Source organism: Eschrichtius robustus, chromosome 2 (genome assembly GCF_028021215.1).
Source record: "Eschrichtius robustus isolate mEscRob2 chromosome 2, mEscRob2.pri, whole genome shotgun sequence".
Taxonomy (NCBI): Eukaryota; Metazoa; Chordata; class Mammalia; order Artiodactyla; family Eschrichtiidae; genus Eschrichtius; species Eschrichtius robustus.
Window position 1 is genome coordinate 25,621,540 of NC_090825.1, and position 22,456 is coordinate 25,643,995.

Sequence of the window (22,456 nt, forward strand, 5' to 3'; positions counted from 1 at the left end):
CTCTTCCATTCAGATAGGTGCCCATCACTGTGGCAGAAGGAAAGAGAATACAACAAACAGCACACTGCCTTTTAAAGCTTCCACCAGAAATGATACATCCCCTCCAATCACATTTCCTTCTTCAAAGTAAGACACATGGTCACATCTAATTTCAATGGGGCAGTGTAATTCTACCACAGGACCAGAAGGAGGAGAACTAGAATATCTGAGACGGAATCTTATGACAGTCATGGTTAACTGCCAAAAACAATCTGAAAGAGAGATGGAGTTAAATGCCTCTTCCCTGTGGTGACTCTGCATCAAATAGGGCACCATCACGGAAAGTACAACACTTTAATTCCACTGTAGTTTACCAAAGCCTAGACTTTCTGGCTCTAAGTTCACAGAGTATTGGTAAAAGCACTATACCATTTTTGTAAACCCTATGACAAACATTTCTTTAGCAGTGTGAAGAAGTATTTCTTCAACTAAAATGTTAGTTTTAGTTTTCTGAACTCTTGGGCATTTCCGAATTCCATTTATTTGATATTCAAAATAATTCCTTGGTCCTTTCCAACATTTAAAATTAGCAGTTGAAGTTTAGCTGTGAGTTCTCTATAGAAATTTACTTGCCACACTGAGTAAAATGCACTTTTAAAAAAATCATTTTCTCACTATTAAAAGGAGCATTTAAATCATGGTCTATTTTAGTTTCTAAAATTACTTTCCTGCATTTTTTTAAAGAAAGCAAACAAATCAAAATAGAACTCACAAATGATGTACCACATTCTTTTCATTTAAAAACCATTTAAAAGGGAATGAACTTGCTTTTATTTAACATACTGCATTTACATATTAGCTGTTTAACATAATTTTACTTTTTTGGAATGGTCAGACATAATCAAGGAATTTGTGCCAAGCCTCCCTTTTGAAAGCTACATCTTTAAATCACATTGACTAATAAAACTCCCAGTGCTGCACAGCAGAAAAAAAGGATATAAAAACTATAAACCATTTTAAAATTGAAAAAAAAAAGAGGTTTTCATTTAAAGTTAGGCAAATATGGGGCACATAGAATCCATGGCAAATCTCTTATATTTAATGCATACTCTTGAACTCTTGCTAAACACAATTAATGTTTAGCACGTAGGCATGGAACAATTCTGTACCTTCAGTACACAGAATTTTCTGCAATAATGGCTTAAGGAAAAAAGTGTATCTATAAAATATATACTGCTTTCTTGGTCAAATATAAGTTGACTTTACTTAATGCAAGATTATTTTCAGTCTGGGTGTCTTCACTATTGATAAAATAGACTGTGGATGGGCTCCTCTAGCTGGAGGGACCATATGCATAAGAAAATGCTTGCAGTGAAGATGACATATGTCATACCATGTGCCAAATACCATGCTAGATCTGGAAGTGACAATTTTCTCATATATACTGGCACTTGGAGCTCTCTAGCTTTGGATTTATTTCTTCTCCATAAGAACTCAAGTGACATTATGTGTGTTTCTGAAAAGCTTGGTAGGAGGTTTCCTGGCAATTAGTTATATTACATTTTATATTTTTTATCTGATATCCTTTACTTAATATGCTTTGTAAACTATTTTTGTTGTACCTCAAAATGTCATACATGAGCTTGCATCATCTACTCTAAAGCCTTCACGTTTCTAAGGAACATGCAACTATACCCTTGTACACGTAAGATAGATAATGAACTTTGCTCCTTTTTCTATGAAACTAAGTTTCTCTGGAAAATGGGGTAATTCTACTGTTGCCATGTACCTTACTATTCAATTCATAAAAAATCAATATGAATGACCAACTGCCATATTTACTAATGTATCTATTTACCAAAATATTTGTTTTTAAAAAGCAAATAGTCATAAAACGTATACCAATTTATATAGGATGGAATGGCTTCTGACATTTTGAGGAGTTCTGCAAAGTCTTAGTTGACTGATTTCTATTTCAGAATTTCATATGGAAATTTTTCAGTTTATTCTGATGTCTTTTCAATTCTCTTCTATGTCATTTCTGCTTTTTGAAAATTTTAAGGTTCTCTTACCAATTTTTCAAGGAGTATTTCAACATTAGTATGTGATCTCTAGCAATTAGTGGCCAAAATGTAACAAGCAATGTGGCTGTTCTTGTCTCTGCTTCGTTCAAATATACCCATTTTTAGCATGTTTAAGGTTTTAATGTTTTAAGATTTAACCAAATGTATGCTTTTTTATTCTGTTATTGTTCTTTCTCACTTGAACTTAGTGTCTCGTCAATGTTACCACACATGGAAGTGATACCTTCCATGCATTCGCACTTCCTTTCCATCACTTTGAATGATTTGCTGGTTTTGTGCTGAATATCTTTTCAAACCATTGTTAGACACCAAAAATTTTGTGTGACTTGATTATTTTGGCCACTTCTTGTTTCTATCATATGTGTTTAAAAGGTATTTACTTCCTTTTTTTAATTTTAGGTATGTTTAATATTCCTGTGTCAATTCCTTAAATTAACATATAAGCCTTAATTTGTGTTTCTGGAAATACATTTTTAAATTTCAATGTGATATGATTATTTTTAACCTGGTTTTGAATACCCAAATTTCTGGTAAATGGATAAAATTAGAAAAATTGTCAAACTTGGCTATTTGAAGAATTGGCCAGTCAGTTAAATCATTATTTATTGGACTGGTTTTGGGTGAGTTGGCCTGCTTCCCTAGATCATAAGTATTTGTAGGGATGAGTAAGATGGAGGATGCAAACGTTCTATACACACACACACACACACACACACACAATGAGTTATATTTTACTGCCTATACAATTCAAGCATTCATCCCAAGTTTCAAGTATGATCTTTCTCTAGTACATACTAGGAAAGCAAATTTCTATCTCATTTTCCTATTAGTTGTTCCCTTGGAAGTGGCTCCCATAACAAGTGCACTTCCCCACCACACCCAGCTTCACCTCAGATCATGGCTCACCTCAATGTTAATCACCACTGAAAATTGCTAGACCCAAGCATTGCATTATAAGGCTTTTTCTTCTCTGAGAGCAACAGAGATGTTGTGTGGGGCAGACAGCACTTCTCTCTACAAGCCATGTCTTTCATCAGTTAATAGCAATTGCAACATAGGATGTAGAAATGTAATGCTGGGAAACAGGTGACTATTCCTAGATTCTGGGGGTAAAAGATAAAGAAAGTAAACTCTTAAGAGGGAGTACTCTCAGGTTGGTACACAGTCCCAACCTGGCTCCTCATTTTCTAACCTCAGTCAAGTCTGACAACCCTACCCCACCTCCCTCCCAAGTATTTTTTTAGCCCACCCTCTATCTTCAATATCCATTCCTCTAGTCTGAATTTCAGTCCAGAGCAGCGTTACTCAGCCTTGGCATCACATTCAAATCACCTGGGGAGCATTTTTTAAATGTCAATGCCCAGGCCTCACCCAGAAATTCTCATTTAATGGTCTATGGGACTTAGAAATGGGTTCTTAAAGTTCCTCAAGTGATCTTAAAGTGCAGCTAAGCCTAAGAACACTTATCTAAAGAGAGCTTCCCAAACATTTCCACATCACTTCGTATACGATAATGATTTTGTGAAACACACTGTGGTAAACCTGAATGGCTGCTGGAGGTTGCAGACAGTGTGGTGGTGTGGAGGGATAGGAAACAGTGGGAATCTCCTGCCTGACCAGATCCCATCCAGCCACCTACCCAGCAAAGATGTAAGGGCTTTGATCTCCATATGCAAGCCATTTTTGGCATCGTCATTTTTTTTTTTGCAGGAAAAGGGATACTGTGATCTACAGCAATAATCAGGGCAGCTTCCACAGGTTGATCAAGTATGGCTATTGGCACCCCAAGTGCTGAGGACTGTCCAGCCCAGCACATGGCTCTCCTAATATGTTTCATTTGGAAATCACCCACTGCTGTGAATTACATGCGCACACTTTCCAAACTGTCCATGGACTTACTATCAAAGTAAGAACAATCTCATTTACCTACTATCGAAGGCAAGAACCATGTAAGTGCTCTTATTACCTACCCTAAGGATAGATCCACACTACATTTCTAATAAACACTGGTTGACTGGTTAAAGGCTATATACCCTGATTAGCTACCATCAGTAAAAGCTCATAATCATACTCCTCAGGCAGTGAAATTTGAATAAGAGGCAAAAGACTAGAAGATCACAAGCAACAAATGGTTAATTTTGGGAGCTGCTTTCTTGCTTGGATAGGCAGGCAAAGCTCAGTCACTCCTCCCTCCTCAGATCAGAAATAGGATGGAGGAATGAAGGTCCAACATTGGGAGCTCAGACAACACCATTTCACCCCAGAGGAGGGTAAACTGACAGCACGGTTTAGGAAGAATCTCCATTTAAATAAATTGGCTTCATGGAGAGTGGGAACAGCACAAGTTCACACATGTGCATGCCAGCACAACAAGCTTAAGGCAAGAAATAAAGTAATGATGGTGAACAGACCCAGTCATGTCCTTTTCCCCTAGTCAAGGTTGGGAGGGCCACTTCCTTTTCATGTTAGGTTCTTATATATGGTGTAGATAATAACACATGCCAACTGTGTAAGCCAACTCAAAGACTCTTGGTACTAACACTAACCCTGACTTCACCTTGCTTTTTTTGTCTGACCCATAGATATATTTTTATCTATGAGAATTAGAGTACTCAAAAGATTTTCTATGTCTGTGAAGAATTATGATAATTTTTTTCTAACAGTGATGGCACCTGCCTATAGGTACCAGCAAGAAACAAATGACTGGAAATGTACAGGGTAGCCCTTCCTGCAAGGGAAGTTTAACAATGGAAAGCATGTTCATCTTTCCTCCTATGATAAATTCAGAATTTAGTGTCCAAATAGCATTACCCATACGTGCCATCCTAACTCCTAAGTAGTGAAATAATCAGAGCTGGGTTTAGCTGATAAAAGCTCAGATGAAGAATGTAACTTACTTGGAGTAGGCAACACCACCTATCATTTTCCTGGTTTCAAATGTTTAATAGAGTTTATTGAAAGTGGAGGGGTCATGAGTCTTGTTCAATCAGGATATTGATCCAAGAAATTGATCCTCTCTGTTTGTTATTGCTGGCCCTTGCCCTGCTTTCTCTAATGGAACTAATGTGGCTCTGGTTGAAATTATTGGTGGACGATATGATAGAAGCAGAAAACTTTGGTTACTCTCCTGCAAAGATATAGGAGTCCCTTGTGGGATGGAAGTTGATAGCTCTATAGGATATAACAAAGGTCAAACATTACACTATCTTAAAAACAAAAAATTAGGTGAGGAGAGTGGTGGTCTATGCAGCCTGGTTTGTCTACTTTTCTTGAGTTCATCAGAGTACAAAGAGAGCAGCATAATGTAAACTGGCATTCTTTCCCAACAGGAAGCAGCTCAGGTTGAAGGAAGAAGCAAAATTGGACCTACATTTGCCCAAATATAAGAAGCCAACTTGGGAAAATGGAAGCAATCCCATGAAGCAGGAGCTGCCATGATTAAATCAAACTCTCAATGATATCACTTGAAAATGCAATATTATACAACTTAGCTTTTATGTTTATTCAATTTTTATAATTATTTGATGCAGTTTTGCAGAAAATACTTTCATATTATTATATAAAAAAATGAGCCCAAGGCAGAGGTGGAATAAAGTGCAATCCAATTCTGAGTGCAATTATCAAAAACGTGTGGTTGTGATTCCAGTTTCATTAGCAGGAAGAGCAACCCATCTTATGGAAAGTTGGAAGAGTGACCTTAAACATTATATCTCTGATTGCTCCAGGAGGCTCACAATGCATAAATGTGAAAAAAACCCACGGAAAAGCCTCTCATCCGAGCGGGGTGTATGGAACAATCTTCTCTGAGCTCCAAGGGGAAGGAAGGTAAATTAGAGGTAACACTGGGTAAGTGGCATACCAGAAGCTATCTACTGCAAGAGCAGTGCAAATTTACAGTTAAAGGAGCTGATGAATCACAAAGAGTTTACACCGCAGGCTGTTTTTATTCTAACCAGGTAGCTCAAACCTCTTTTAATTGCCCTGGTCAGAACCTTACTCTTGACACTCCTAGAGTATACTAAAATGAAATGGGAACCAGGAAATTTGCCTTTCAGTCCCCTGATAGTAAGTGGCAAGAAAGTTTAATTTTGGAGGAGCTGTTACACAACTAAAAATGCATTAGGGACACAGGAAAAAACAGGCCTCTTTACATAAGAAGACAGGTACAGAAATGCTCACTGAAACACTGTCTATAATAATTCACGACTGGAAACATACTAAAGACTGGAGACACATTAACTGTCCATCGACTGGCAAAATACATTGTATGAATATTCATTAGAACATGATATAGAAGTTAAAATACATAAATTTGAGCCATGTGTTTTAAAAATCTTAATATTTGCGCCCAAAAAAGTTACAGACTAGCACTTCATAAAATGCCACTTGAGTAAAATGCTCCATTTTATTTATAGATATATACATTTAATAATGATAAAAAACATGCATGCGAATGATAATAAATTTAAGATAGTACTTCTCTTGGAAGAGGCCAGGAGGTGAATGAGAAGAGAGAAAAAAAGGCACACAGGTGACATTAATTTTTTCTGTAGTGTTTTATTTCCTCAAAATAACTGAAGCAGGTATGGGAAAAATGTCAAGATGTGATTGAACTTGGTGAACAGGTATTCACTACTATTTTCTATATTGTTCTGCATGTTTGATATACACTGTATAACAGACCTAAAGGGAAAAATAGCGACACGGTAGTAGTTGAGGACTTTAACACCCCACTTATATGAATGAATAGATCATCTAGACAGAAAAATCCTTAAGGAGACATCAGCCTTAAACAACACATTAGACCAGGTGGACTTAGATATTTACAGAACATTCCATCCAAAAACTATAGAATACACATTCTTATCAAGTGCACATGGAACATTGTCCAATATACATCACATGTTAGGCCACAAAACAAGTCTTAATAAATTTTAGAGGGTTGAAATCATATCAAGCATCTTTTCCAACCACAGTGGTATGAAACTACATTCAGAAAACTAGAAAATTCACAAATATGTGAAGATTAAACAACATGCTACTGAACAACCAACGGATCAAAGAATAAACTAAAAGAGAAATCAAAAACTACCTGAGACAAATGAAAACGTATGTTACATTGAAATGGTATGAAATGTAGCATACCAAAATTTATGGGACATAGCATCAGCAGTTCTAAGAGGGAAGTTCATAGCAAAGAATGCCTACCTCATCAAACAAGAGAAGTCTCAAATAAACAACCTAACTTTACACCTCAAGCAACTAGAGAAAGAACAAACAAAGCCCAAGGTTAATAAAAGGAAGGAAAGAGTAGCAAAGATTAGAGCAGAAATAAATGAAATAAAAAGACAATAGAAAAGATTAATGAAACCAAAAGCTGGTTCTTTGAAAAAATAAACAAAATGAACAAACCCTAAGCTAACTCACCAAGAAAAAGAGAGAGAGAACTCAAATAAATAAAATCAGAAATGAAAGATGAGATATTACAATTTATACCACAGAAATACAAAGACTCATAAGAGACTACTTTGAACAATTACATGCCAATAAATTGGACAACTTAGAAGCAATGGATAAATCCTAGAAACACACAACCTACCTAGACTGAATCATGATAAAATAGAAAATCTGAACAGATTAATTACTAGTAAGGAGACTGAATCAATAATCAAAAATCTCCCAACAGTCAAAAGTCCAGGACCAGATGGCTTCACTGGTGAATTCTACCTTACATTCAAAGAAGAATTAATACCAATCCTTCTCAAATTCTTCCAAAAAGTAGAAGAGGAAGGAGCTCTTCCAAACTCACTTTATGATACCAAAACTAGACAAGGATGCCACAAGAAAAAGATATTATAGGCCAATATGCCTGATAAACATAGATGCAACAATCCTCAACTAAATTATTAGCAAACTGAATTCAACATTACATTAAAAGGATCATACAGCATGATCAAATGGAATTTATGCAAGAATGTTTCAACATCCACAAATCAAGCAATGTGATACATCCCATTAACAAAATGAAAGATAAAAAAAATTCATATGATCATCTCAATAGATACAGAAAAAGCATCTGACAAAATTCAAAATCTATTTAGGATAAAAATTCTCAGCAAAGCAGGTTTAGAGGGAACATACCTCAACATTAATAAAGACCATACATCACAAGAGGTAACATCATATTTAATAGTGAAAGGTTGAAAGCTTCTCCTCTAAGTTCAGGAACAGGACAAAAGTACCCACTGTCACCACTCCAATTCAACATAGTATTAGAAGTCCTAGCCAGGGCAGTTAGGCAACAAAAAGAAATAAAAGGCACCCAAATTGGAAAGGAAGAAGTAAAACTGACACTATCTGCAGATGACATAAGTATAATATCTCTATTTGCAAATGATATGAGATATACATATAGCTCCTGAAAGACTCCATGAAAAAAACTGTTAGAACTAATAAACAAATTTAGTAAAGTTGCAGGATACAAAATCAATACACAAAAATATGTTGCATTTCTATATACTAATAATGGACTATCAGAAAGAGAAATTTAAAATAACTCCATTTACAATTGCATCAAAAAGAATAAAATACTTACCAAGGAAAAAATTTAACCAGAGAGGTGAAAGACCTGTATATTGAAAGCTATTAATGCAAGAAATTAAAGAAGAACATTAATGAAAGAAATTAAAGAAGAAACAAATTAATGGAAAGATAGTCCATGCTCCCGGATAGGAAGAATTAATATTGTTACAATGACCATACTACGCAAAGCAATATACATATTTGATGCAATAGCTGATAAAATTTCAAAGGCATTTTTCACAGAAATAGAACAAACAACCCTAAAATTTGTATGGAACCATAAAAGACCCCAAATAGCCAAAGCAACCTTGAGAAAGAAGAACAAAGCTGGAGGCATCACACTCCCTGATTTCAAACTATATTACAAAACTATAGTAATTAAAACAGTATACTATTGATATAAAAACACACACATAGATCAATGGAACAGAACAAAGAGCCCAGAAATAAACCCACACATATATGGTCAATTAATTTATGACAAAGAAGTGAAAAATATATGAGGAGGAAAGGACAATCTCTTAAATGGTGTTAGAAAAATTGGACAGGCACATGCAAAAGAATGAATCTGGACCATATCTTATACCATACACAAAAATGAACTCAAATGAATTAAAGGCTTGAATGTAAGACCTGAAACCATAAAATTCGTAGAAGAAAACATAGTGGTAAGCTCCTTGACATAGGTCTTGGTGATATTTTTTGAATCTCGCAACAAAAGCAAAAGCAAAAGCAACACAAGTAAAAATAAACAAGTAGGACTACATCAAACTAAAAAGCCTCTGCACAGCAAAGGAAACCATCAACAAAATGAAAAGACAGCCTACTTAATGGAAGAAAATATTTGCAAATTATATATCTGATAAGGGACTAAAATCCACAATACATAAAAAAACTCATACAACTCAGTAACAAAAAACAACCTGATTAAAACGTGGACAGAATAACATGTTTATGTGAATAGACGTTTTTCCAGAGAAGAAATAGAGATAACCAACAGGAACATGTAAAGATGCTCTACTTCATTAATCATCAGGGAAATGCAAATCAAAACCACAAGAGGTTATATCACCTCACACCTGTTAGAATGGCTATTACCAGAAAGACTAGAAATAACAAGGATTGACAAGGATGTGGAGGAAAAGGGTACCCTTGTGCACTGTGGGAATGTAAACTGGTGCAGTCACTATGGAAAACAGCACAATGTCTCCTCAAGAAATTAAAAATAGAACTACTGTATGATCTGGAAATCCACTTCTGGATATTTATCTAAAGAAAAGGAAAACACTAACTTGAAAAGGTATCTGCACGCCCATGTTCATAGCAGCATTATTTATAATAGCCAAGATATGGAAACAGCCTAAGTGTCCAACCAATGGATAAATGAATAAATAAATTATGGTATATGTATACAATGGAATATTATTCAGGCATAAAAAAATGAAATATTGCCATTGCAATAACATGGATGGACCTCAAGGGTATTATGTAAAATGAAATAAGTCAGACAGAGAAAGACAAATACTGTATGATCTCTCTTATATATGGAATCTTTAAAAATAAATAAATAAATGAAAACGTTAAGCTCACAGATACACAGAACAGATTGGTGGTTGCCAGAGGTGGGGGGGGTGGAGGATGGGAGAAATGGGTGAACTATTTTTATTTGGTTTTTTTATTTAAAGAAATTGGTTACATTTTTTAAAATTTTACACAATGTATTTCAGAAAATAGTAGGGGAAGGAGCACTTCCTAACTCATTTATGATTCCAGTATTACCTTGATTTCAAAACCAGACTAAAAAAGTATTTAAAAAGAAAACTATGAACCAATATCTCCTATGAATTTAGATGCAAAAATTCTCAAAAAATATTGGCAACTGAATCTATCCATGTGTAAAAAGAAATATAGACCATGACCAAGTTGGATTTATTCCACAGATGCAAGGCTGGTTCAACATTTGAAATTGATCAATGCAATCCATCATGTCAATAAACTAAAGGAAAAAAAATTGTATAATTTTATCAGTTGATGCAGAAAATGCATTTGACACGAAACAAGAAGGAAAAGAAAAAATATGCTGTAAGAAAAATAACAGAAAACAGTATTGTGTTGGGGGAGGGAAGATTGCAGTGGAAGATGGCAACATACTTTTTAAATGGGGCAAGAAGCAGAACAAAGTTATTGATGATGGTCAAAAGATACTGTTTCTGGGTTTAGCAATTAGATCTGGTAGATATGTCACTTTTAGAAGAATAAACTGGAAGAACTGTACTATATAACAAAAAGTCACACTATTCTTTTTATTATTATATTATAAAATGCATTATAAAAGAAAAAAAGAAAACAAGGACCAACCAAAAAGAATGTGTTAATGGCATCTTTTTTATAGAGCAATCAAATCAGGAAGACATGTAAAAGTTAGATGTTTCACAGATAGGTTGATGGGAGAGGAAATTCAGATTAGAGAGAAATGTATCAGAATTACTAGAATATAAATGTATGAAGTTAGTCAATTTAGATAAAAGTGTATAGACCGTGAAGATCTTTTAGGAAAATAAATATATGGAGAGAAAGCCAACAAAAGTGTGTACGTTTTGCCTTTGTGCAACCAAGAAAATGAGGTGATACATGAAAGTAAGACCGGACAGTAGGAGTTTCACCAAATCAGATTCCAGTTTCCCTAATGGCTATAGTGTGCCTACATCCCTCCTGCTTGCCCTGGCTGGACTTCTCTCTCCCTTTCCACTACATTTTACTAAGAAACCACCTGAAAGGCAGTAACTAGTTATTCAAGGCACAGAAGTACTTGTTTTAGTTGGCACCACCTTGGAGGAAGGTGAGAGAAACCATTAGTGGGGATTTGTGATGAAACAAAAGGTCATAGGGAGCAGACAAAAGAGGAGGGCCTTGGCTGTGGGTGCAGGCCACCACAGTGGTCAGCATTGCTGTTGAGGAGACCCTTGACCTGGTGAGCAGCCACACGCTGGAATCCAGAACAGAATGAGACTTAACATCAGCCTTTCCACGAGAACTCACATTAGTCCACACCATGCACTCAGATACACACAGTTAGGAGGGGCAGCCTGTAGAGAACTATAGAAACCATACTTATCTCTAAGGAAGGGTCCACATCAGTTCCCCCATCATCTTCTCTACCCACGGGTCCTCATTGTTTTTTTCACAAGTAACAGAGCAGAACGTGAGACAAGAGTCACAGATGTTCATCTCAGCTCCACTGCTATGTGACCCTGAAGCCCAGAAAGGCTGAGTGACTTGATCAAAACTTCATAGGCAATTAATGGTGGGTCTCTTGTTAGCATTCCTGTAGATATAGATATAATCACAGACATATATCTACATATATAGATATATAGGTATAGATACAGATATATAGATATAACACTACCCCTAAAAGCAACACTAAGTTTTTTTTTCTGACACAAATTGATGAATAATTGTCCCCTTCTCTTTTAGGCAACTGAACTAACTAAACAAAATAGGTTTTAAGGTTTTTGTTGTTTGCTTGCTTACTGAATTAGCAAAGAGTCTTTGGGTATATTTTGCCTTTTTTTCTCCTGATGAACAAATTCCATGACACTGCAAAAAACAAGAGATTTTCTGGAGTATAAATTTCATATCAAGTATATTTTGAAAATTAAAAAGCCTTCCTGAAAATGACCAAAGTATTTTAATTGCATTCAGCACAGACCATAATACGCTACCACATGGCAAAGGCCAAAGTAACTGGGATGGAATAAAACAGGATCCATACTCTATTCTTTTAATAAAAGATACACCATTGAGGGCTTCCCTGGTGGCAGAGCGGTTAAGAATCTGCCTGCCAATGCAGAGGACACGGGTTCGAGCCCTGGTCCGGGAAGATCCCACATGCTGCAGAGCAACTAAGCCCGTGTGCCACAACTACTGAGACTGCACTCTAGAGCCCGCAAGCCACAACTACTGAGACTGCATGCCACAACTACTGAAGCCTGCATGCCTAGAGCCCACGCCCCACCACAAGAGAAGCCACCACAATGAGAAGCCCGTGCACCGCAACGAAGAGTAGCCCCCACTCGCTGCAACTAGAGAAAGCCCATGTGCAGCAACAAAGACCCAACGCAGCCAAAAATAAATAAAAATAAAAATAAATAAATTTATTTTAAAAAAAAGATACACCATTGAGAATCTTTAAAAGAATAGAATATTTGAGTCAAGCTTCTGGTAACAGAATGCTATTCTGTTTTAGCATTTATTTACTGGTGGTCCTCAATGCTGACTGTATACCAAGGTAGCTTTTAAAATTCTGACGGTAGGACACTGCCCCCAACCAATTAAAGCAGTCTATTTAGAGGTGGGGACTAGGCAAATTTTTAAAGCTCCCTAGGTGATTCTAATATGCAGTCAGGGTTGAGAACCACTGATTTAGACATTGCTGTCCCAATTAATATTTAAACAGTCACAGCCCGTTGGCTTCACTAATCCAGTTGTATTACAACTGGCATATAAAAGATTATTTTTTAAATACCATATGAAAAGGAAGATCAATGGGCTCTTGAGGTACAAGTTACTCCGTAATCCTTCTGATGCGCTGTCCATTCTGGTAGTCCTCTTGTGTTTTAATTCATCAACTGTGCTTTTGTAGAACTGAAAGTGTTAATCTTTTTTCACAGACTCTAGTGCAAACCTTAATATTGAATAATCCACTGAGTTGTGTGTTTAAGATCTTCGCTTCATTAAGTCACCAGATATTCCTGGCTACAGAAGAGTGGCAAGATGTCAACCTGAGCTTTGCTGAGCCAAAAGAATTAGCTTTTACCGTATTTCTAAAGATGAATATGCTCTTAGACCATGTCCATTAGCCCTAATATTCTAATGAATATATGGCTTGACAGACACAATAATTGGCATAGTTCAGAGTGTAAGAGAATCAATTTGATGAATCAGAATAAGGTTAAGTGAAAGAAGAAACAAGGATTTAGTTTGCACATATTTCTAACCATAGTAACAAGAAAGATTAAATAGTAAAAAACAAGATTAGGTAGACATTGATAATCCATCAGTGTGGGGTTCTCTCACCTCATTAACACTAATCAATAAAAAAGGGGCTTTGCTATAAAACAGTGGCACTTGAGTTCCATAGAAGTCACTGCGTATCCTAGCAATGTCTTTTTTTTTTTTTTTAAGAAGTCTGAGAATCTTATCTATTACGGCTAATCTCTGGAATTTCTCACCTTATCTCCTGATTACTACCCAATGAGAAAGCTCACTTAGGATAGTCTAGGATTTTATTTCCCCATGGGTTTACAATCAACATTTTCCCTTTCAAATATCAGCCCTGACCTTAAATGGAGCAGGGCTTTCTCTGCTGGCTCTGGAAATATTTATAGCACTCAGGTATAATTCTTCTGATTGAAATATGTTTTGCTTCTACTCTTCAGTGAAACAATGAAGGTAGATTGCAGAGCAAGCCCTTTTATTCCTCCTGAAAGGACCTGCTGTGAACTACAGAAGCGAAATACAAAAGTAAATTGCTTCAAACTAACATGAATGTTGCTCGCTCATGCTGGGTCATACTAAAAAAGACTTCCCTCTGTCCTGGCAACAACAAAGAGGAGTCTAATTCTTAACCAAGCTTGACATGTGTCTGGGACAAGATGTTAGTCATGCTTGGCTTCATCTTCTCAGGAATCTCTTGTTTAATTTAACTCAGTGACTTTGGATTGTGAAGGAGGAGTTGATCCAAAACTTGAGTTAGACAAAGGAATCTAAATAGGAACCTGAAACCATTTCTACCTCTTCTAGGTTCTGACCTTACCATAATGAAGAAAAACAAATCAAGTTGGGAGAATGTGATCTCTTTCCTTGATAGAATCACAGATTTAAAGGTCAAAAAATGGAATGGATTGTGATAAGCTATTTGGAATTCATGAAAGATGTTTTTGATAACTATCATATGTCCTATTTTTATAAATTCAAAACAGATTTGGTTTGAAAACATGTGCAGATAGAAAATTGATGTGTCAGCTACTGACAGACAGGGATGGTGGGCAAAACTGCTGGGTTATAATCCTGGAACAGCTAAAATGATGCAGATTATATTTGACCTTCTTTAGTTACTCATATTTTTATTTTTTGATGGGTCAATTAACAAAAATGTTTTATGAGACTACTATGTTCTCAGCATTACAAGACACATTGAAGATTATATGACCACTTCTACTTCAAGGAGTTTAACTTCTGGTTGGGAAGCTCAAAACACCGCTAAACAAGTTATGAATTATCAGTGGGAAAAACAAATAAGGCTATGTTTGAGGGAATTATGAATTATGGAGTCTAACATATTCTGTATTTCAGCCGTTTTCTACTTCATAGAGTTCAGTGACAATTTGACCTTGCCCTTACTTTGGGACTGGTCCTCATACCCTTGGGAAAATTCCCTCTGTAAATTATTTTTCATTTTATGTCAGATGAACCCAATCCAACCCAATCCAATATTCTCTGGTGGCTTTCACAGATTTTTTACCCCATTCACAGCAAGAAATGTATTTTACATGATGACAGCATACACACTATAGTCATATAACTGATCAAAAATTTTATGAATCTGTTGTAAGTTTTACAACGTGAGATTTTCTCTGATACTTTGTATTTGATTCAATTCTATTATATGGCCTTTTAAAAAAACTGATCATGACCCACTGAATTGGTTTTACAAGCACCTAATGAGTCACCCTGCTACAGTTTGAATGGTATCACTTGAATCTAGATCTTTACTTTGAATGGACCTAGTGAAATAGATCGTGGATTTAAGGTCACACACTTCATATATAAACTATAACTGGCTTTCCCACAGAGGCTTTAAAAACACGAGTTGGCATCATAAGCACCTGTAAGCATGGGTGATAGATATTTGCTCGAATCAACCCTAAATCCATATGTCGTACCTTGTACTTTCAGCTTGAGTGGGTCAGAAATTTGTTTTCCCAGCCTCACCATCTTCTGGGCACTCCAATTTCTAATATTGATATTACACCTGAAGCTTCATTAGCCAAAATATGTTTTGATATCTGGCTTCTAGTGCTGTTACTTTGGGTCAATTTTTTTCAAGTGCCCCTGGGCACAAACAATCCCTGCTGGCTTCCTTTCAGGCACCACAAATTCAAGGGCAGACCTCTTCAATACACTTCTCTGATGTAAGAAGATCTTTAAAATCTTTGGCCTTAGGATCCTAAAATTATAGCTGTCTATGATTGAAACTAAAAGTGTAGAGATAGAAGGGAAAGTTAAGATAATCTGCTTGAATACTAAAGATTGAATATAATACTCAAATGTATAAAATTCATAATGAAAAGGATATCAAATTACTTTCAGTTTAAGGGCAGTAGAAATTCATTATTTTAAAAAATAGAAGCATATTATAGATATTCTGTGTTATTTCAGGAAAGATACATTTTATCACTATCTACATAGGGGACAGAACTAACCAATTAATTAATGATAGATCTAGATTTGTTATAATTTGTTTAGCCTCATATCCCAAGTAGGAAATGTTAAGAAGGTTATGATTCATTCAGTAAATATTTATTGAGCACGAAGTACATAGCAAACACTAACCAAGGCTCTGAGGAAACAGAGGAACGAGACAGGCACAGTCCTCAGCTGTAAAGACTTGCATTTTATTGGGTGCAGGTGGCCAAAACACAACAACAATGAATAAATGAGATGAGCATCAGAAAGTGGTAAGTGTACGCAGAAAATTAAAAGAGGTGATATGATGGTACTGTGTGGCTACTTCAGATGGATTGGTTGGGGTGCGCCTCTCTGCAGATGAGACAATGTGACCAACAGCTTAGTGACTGTAAGCAGCAGTCCTGGAATGATGGGAGGAAAGAGCACTGCCCACCAAGGAACAGGCCTGCTGGAGGAACTGAAAGAAAGCTGGTGATCCTGCGGTGCGGTGGGCAAGAGGGGAAGCAGCGTGAGATGAGGTCAAGGAAGAGGCAGGGACTAAATCATGTTTGGATTTTATTTTAAATATCATGGAAAATTTTCACTGTGTTTTGAGCAAATCTGACTCATACTTTTAACAGACCATTCTGATTTCCCTGTGGATAGTGAACTGTGGGGAAAGAGTGGAAGCAAGGGAGACTGGTGAAAAAGCTACTTTGGTGTCCAGGAGAGACATGACATTTGCTTAGAATACAGTGACACTGGTGAGAGCTTTATTATTTGGTGATAATGGATGATGTAGCTGGTCTTTGGGTGCAGGTAACATGACGCTGCATAAAAAGTGATTGTATGCAACATGTCCTTGTGTAAATGCATCAGGAATAAAGCAGAAAACAAACACAAGGGTAGAGCACACTTCAGCTCTCATTTCTGTGTACGTTTTCAAGATGCAAACGATTGAAATTCAGGCATTGTCTACACTGAAAGTGTAAAGTCTCAAAACCACCATTGTTCTTGGGATCCTTGTTAAAACAGGGTATCATCCATTCTATGACTCAGGATAAGAATATTCCGTGAAAGAAGAGACTTGGTTCCATAAAGAACACACTGACCACAATAGACCAAGAGGTTAAAATGCTATGGAACAACAACAACAAAAAAAACTGGGAGAACTAAGAGAGAAAAATAGTTAAAAATAATGTGTCTAGAAAGTCAAAAAGCGGCGGGGGGGGGGGGGGGCGGGGGTGCGGAGAAAGCAAGAAATCAAAAATGTATCCACATGCACCAATCAAACCTCTTCTTAACCAAGTAGGCAGCAATCAATCTATGATTTCTGCAACTCAGGATGGTACTGTGAAAGGCCCCAGAGATCACCTGGCCCTCAAAAATATTTGAGGAACTGAATTGAATTGAACTGAATTTTACAAAGAAGAAATCTTTGCCTTTATCCTCCCTAAGAGCTTTACTGGAGAATTCAATTCCATGCTAATCATAAAATTTAAAGTATTAAAATAATAATTTAATTTCAAAAGTGTCTTGAAATATGTATCTGCCCTCTACTTGTCTCTATGAATTTATGTTCTGGAAATTTCTGTTTGTGAACTTATTTTGTTAGTCAATATATGGAGATACACCTTCTTGTTCTAAATTAAAATACATTCAGAGTTAAATTTTCAGTTGGAGGGTTTTGCACCTTAGGTTACTTTAGAAACCATTACCTAGATTAGGTTTAAGTTTCATTACTGAGTTTAATAAATCCTCCCAATTCCCTCCTCTTCTAGACTCACAATTTTATAGTCTGAAACTGCTCTTCCCTAAGGCATATACTTCATTTTGCCCTTACTTTGGCTGGCTGCCTTTTATCTTCATAGTAACAGGAATTAATTTTAATCAGAATTTCTCCTCTACAGGTTTTCGTAACATCAACATTGTAGTAATGTAGCTTTTTATTCCAAAAAGGAATGTAGTTAAGGTTCCTTAGGCCTTGATGTACATAATTTCCTTAAAATAAGCTCTTATAAAAGGCAAAATATTCTATGTCTCTTTTTTCAGAACTCACTTGATCAAATTGTATACATACTTTCAGGTCTAATACCATTAATATAACTACATATTTCTTGCCAGCTTCAGCCTGATTCATTGCTCTTGGCTTGTACTTAGGTATAATACCAAAACTTTGAAGAAAGACTTCTTGTAACACCAAGAGCCAACCTCTGGTTCTTCTCAACTATGCTGTGATTATCTCAATCAGTATCTCAGGAATTAAACATACTAGTTTCAGACCTCTATTCATGTAATTATTCTTAGAAAAAAATTTCCCCCACCTGTTCTTTATGACTAAATCTTCAAAAGTTAAAATTAAGTAGGACAAGAATGATCTTATATGTATAATTTAAAATAAAGGGAATTTGAGACCTAAATTATCCAATTAAGTGCTTAATTGTTCACTTTCGACTGAGGGGGTGGCAAAAGAAGAGGGAGGAGGAAAGAAGAAACTCCTATAAATAAAATACAATTTTTTTAAAACCTGAAAGAATAGTTTCAAAAATAAATCCAAACTTTTTAATTGTCTCAACATCTTGCCAAGAGTATAACCCAAACAAAAATTTTGGAAAAGGCTTTCCTAGCTATACTATGGTCATTCCCTCCCATTTCATGGTCAATAAGATCTTATCATCTTTGCATAGCTGACCACTGGCAGGCAAAAAGATAACTAAATAAAGTAAAACAAACAAGCAAAAACAAATAGATAAAATCTAAACTTCATCTGTGCTATGGTTTCCAAAGGCATAATGCATAAGGGAGATTTAGTCTATAAAAAAAAAAACACTAAATAAGACTGCTTCTTTCCTCTAAAGAAGGTTAATTCACATCAGGGAAAAATAACTCACCTGATTACTTCCTTCCCCTTACAGATGATTGAGAAATTTTCAAGAGCCAGAACTGACAGTCCATTGTCAAGCACAGGGTATGGGTGAGTTTCCATATGCAGGGCTAGGCTTGGAGAGACTCAGAATGCTTCTCTTAATAAAATAGAACAGATTTGGGGGGGGGGGGGGAGTGGGAGATATGATTCCAGGGGCAAAGAGAAAGGAGAGATTGGGTGAGAGGCAAATATCTTGGAAGTTAGAGACTGCAGAATAGTTTAGAGGATATATGAATTGTCTAATAATCAATTATAAGTTGTTTGCGTTACAATGCTTCCTACATCTACTCAAACCAATAATAAAGGCCACTATACACGTGGGCTTGTTAGTGGGGAGGAAGTGTGAGGGAATCGAGGAAAAGGAACCTTGTGACATTTGGAATACCAAGGTACACTCAGCACATAATGAAATGACTCATCAAATTGACAGCTGCAGCTGAAGCCAAAGATGAATAAAGAAACATAAGCCATCCTTAGAATCCCCAGAGACCTGAGAAGAATGCTAGAGTCCAATGACATGGGTTGGGGTTAATCAAGGCAACTTTGCTTGAGTCTCTATATTAGAAAGAAAGGAAGGAAGGAAGGAAGGGAGGGGGCAAGGAGAGGGAAAGGAGGGAGTGATGGAGAGAGGGAGGGAGAAGTGGCAAGGGTACCTCTCTGAAATTTGGATTTTATTTGTCTCTAGAATCTCTAGATGGAGTTAGTCCCCTTATAAAATATGACCTCTGTGGCAAGACCATCTCACTAAACCCTCATACAGCATCAGCCCAGAGATGGCCTGGCCTTTTTTAGTTGGTCCCTCTTTAATAAGTATTATTTAGGCAAATAGTATGAGTGTTAAATTGTTTTCCAATATACTATTAAAGCATTTCTATTTCTTTCCACACATTCATTGGTTTGATAACAATAATTCTGTTCCTCCCACATGGTTTTTCTTACTTTTCAGTAATCGCTGCACTAGGCTCTAAAAGTATGTTGAAAACAAAGTCACTCTCTTCATTCAGCCTGTTGTTGCAATAATAAAGTTGAAATGACAAAAAATAAAATTCACAAATCCTATTGCAGAATGACTTTGTCTGAGCCTTGATAGGTGATCTATCTATCTATCTATCTGTCTATATATATATATATATATATATCAATATAAAATGTACCATATTTTTCATTTATTTGTTCTACATTAGCTTTGGGGGTTGGGGGATCAATGACTTAACATAATTTAGTACGTGTGGTACGTAGTGCCGTGTTTTCCTATAGCACAGAGGTTGGCAAACTGCAGCCCTTTGGACCAAATATATATATATTAATAATTTTATTGGAATACAGCCCATTCATCCATTCATTTGCTCTACAACAGCAGAGTTGAGTAGTCACAACAGAGACCCTGGAGCCCACAGAGGCTAAAATATTTGCTATCTGGCCCTTTACAGAAAGTTTGCCCACACCTGCGAAAGAACTATTAAATTAATTAAACAGAGACCACTAGACTTGAGTTGGCTCTGATGCTGTAGATGTCCAGCTAAAAGCAAACCAAAATCCAAGCCTGTAAATGCCTCAAGATTATGAAATCAAAACCGCTAAGGACGGAACTTCCCTGGCGGTCCAGTGGTAAAGAATCCACCTTCCAATGCAGGGGACGTGGGTTCAATCCCTGGTTGGGGAACTAAGATCCCACATGCCGTGCGGCAACTAAGCCCATGGGCCACAGCTACTGAGCTCGCGCACCTCAACGAGAGAAGCCTGCGCACCACAACTAGAGAGAAGCCCGCGTGCTGCAATGAAAGATCTGGCGTGCCACAACTAAGACCCGACACAGCCAAAAATTAAAGACAATAAATAAATAAAATAAATATTTAAAAAAAAAACACGCTAAGGACAACCAATCACAAACAACCAACTAGGCTTTAAGTTATAGCCAATCAAATTACTTCCTTTCTTTGCTTCCATACTTTCTCTATGTCAGTCTTTCCCCGGCTCCTGTTGGTGGAGTGCTCCTAACTACTCCCAGATCAATAGTGCCCAATTCAAATGAATAAATGCTCAAGTAAATGCTTAAATTTTTTAATATACCTCAGTTTATATTTAATAGCACATCATTACTAGTAGTTATTGTCACGGTCTGTGTAGGTGCTCAAAAACATTTCATAAAATATCTTAATTTCAAATTAGTACACTGTGTTACATTATAGCATTAATTCTCAACCTCCGGTAATTTTGCCTCCCCTCCCCTGGCTATGTTTGCAGACATTTTTTTACTGTAACAAAACTGAGGGGTGGGGGTGTGTGCTACAGGCATCTAGTGAGTAGAGGTCAGAGAAGCTGCTAAACATAGTACAATGCACAGGGCTGTCCCCCCAAACAAAGAATTTTCAAGTCTGAAGTGTCAATAATGCCAAGGTTGAGAAATCCTGCGTTAGAGGATGATTTGGGGCTGACATTTTGGGGGACAAAATGAGTTAGAGGAGTCCAGCCAACTTACATTCTACACACTCTCCAGTTTAGAATAGATAATCATGCCATGTGTTTGGGGGGAAATGTGTTTTCCTACCATTTCAATACTAAGAGGAAAGATTTTTGATAAATAGGCACATCCTAAATAAGTTTAAAAAAATAGCCATTTAAAACTTTTAAGCAAATAAATCTTTCAAGTTTCACTACCCACTAAACATGAAAGTGAACAAGTGGTTCTAACACTTATTTTAATAATGTAAAAATAGAGAAGAGCAAGTAAGCACATTGTTCACCATCACAAAAATTAATGATAACAGAAGTAGCCTCAATGCCTCAATTTATCTTCTTCCCCATCCCCCCTCCCCCTCCCAGTGACCTCTTCCCCTAAATCCACACAATGATGCATTTCTGCTGAGCCACATCACTTCCCACTTTGCCCCACAATTTCACACATGGGCCCTTGTAGCAGTCAGTCAAACAGCAGCAACTTTGGTTTTTGTTTTGTTTTGTTTTTGTTTTATTTTGTCTTTCGCAAAGCGGGTGGACACTCCTCTTCCTACTTTCTGTGTTACATCATTAGTGTTAGTACCGAAACAATGGTGTCTGAGAGAATCCTAGTCATTCAGCTTTTATTCAAAGTCGTCCTTCCTCACACGCCCACCCAGGCTTTTCACACACACACTTCGCAGGTCAGAACCCACACGAAGGAGTCCACTGGGGTCTAGACTAGAACACGAATCAGCTGCAAACAGCAAGACTCCATGCTGAACTCAAAATCCCTGCTTCCTTCTGGAGATTGTCTTTGTTATTGCGTCAAGCTTCACTGTCTCCCTCCCTTCTTTCCTCAGAAGGAAGGCATCCTCTCCAAGGAAACTTCCTCAGCCCTTCATGCACCGAGTCGACAGTGCCTTGCTGGGCTTCAGACATGCCCACACATGTCTGCATCCAAGGGGTTCTGCTAAAGCAAGACCCTAGTTATAAC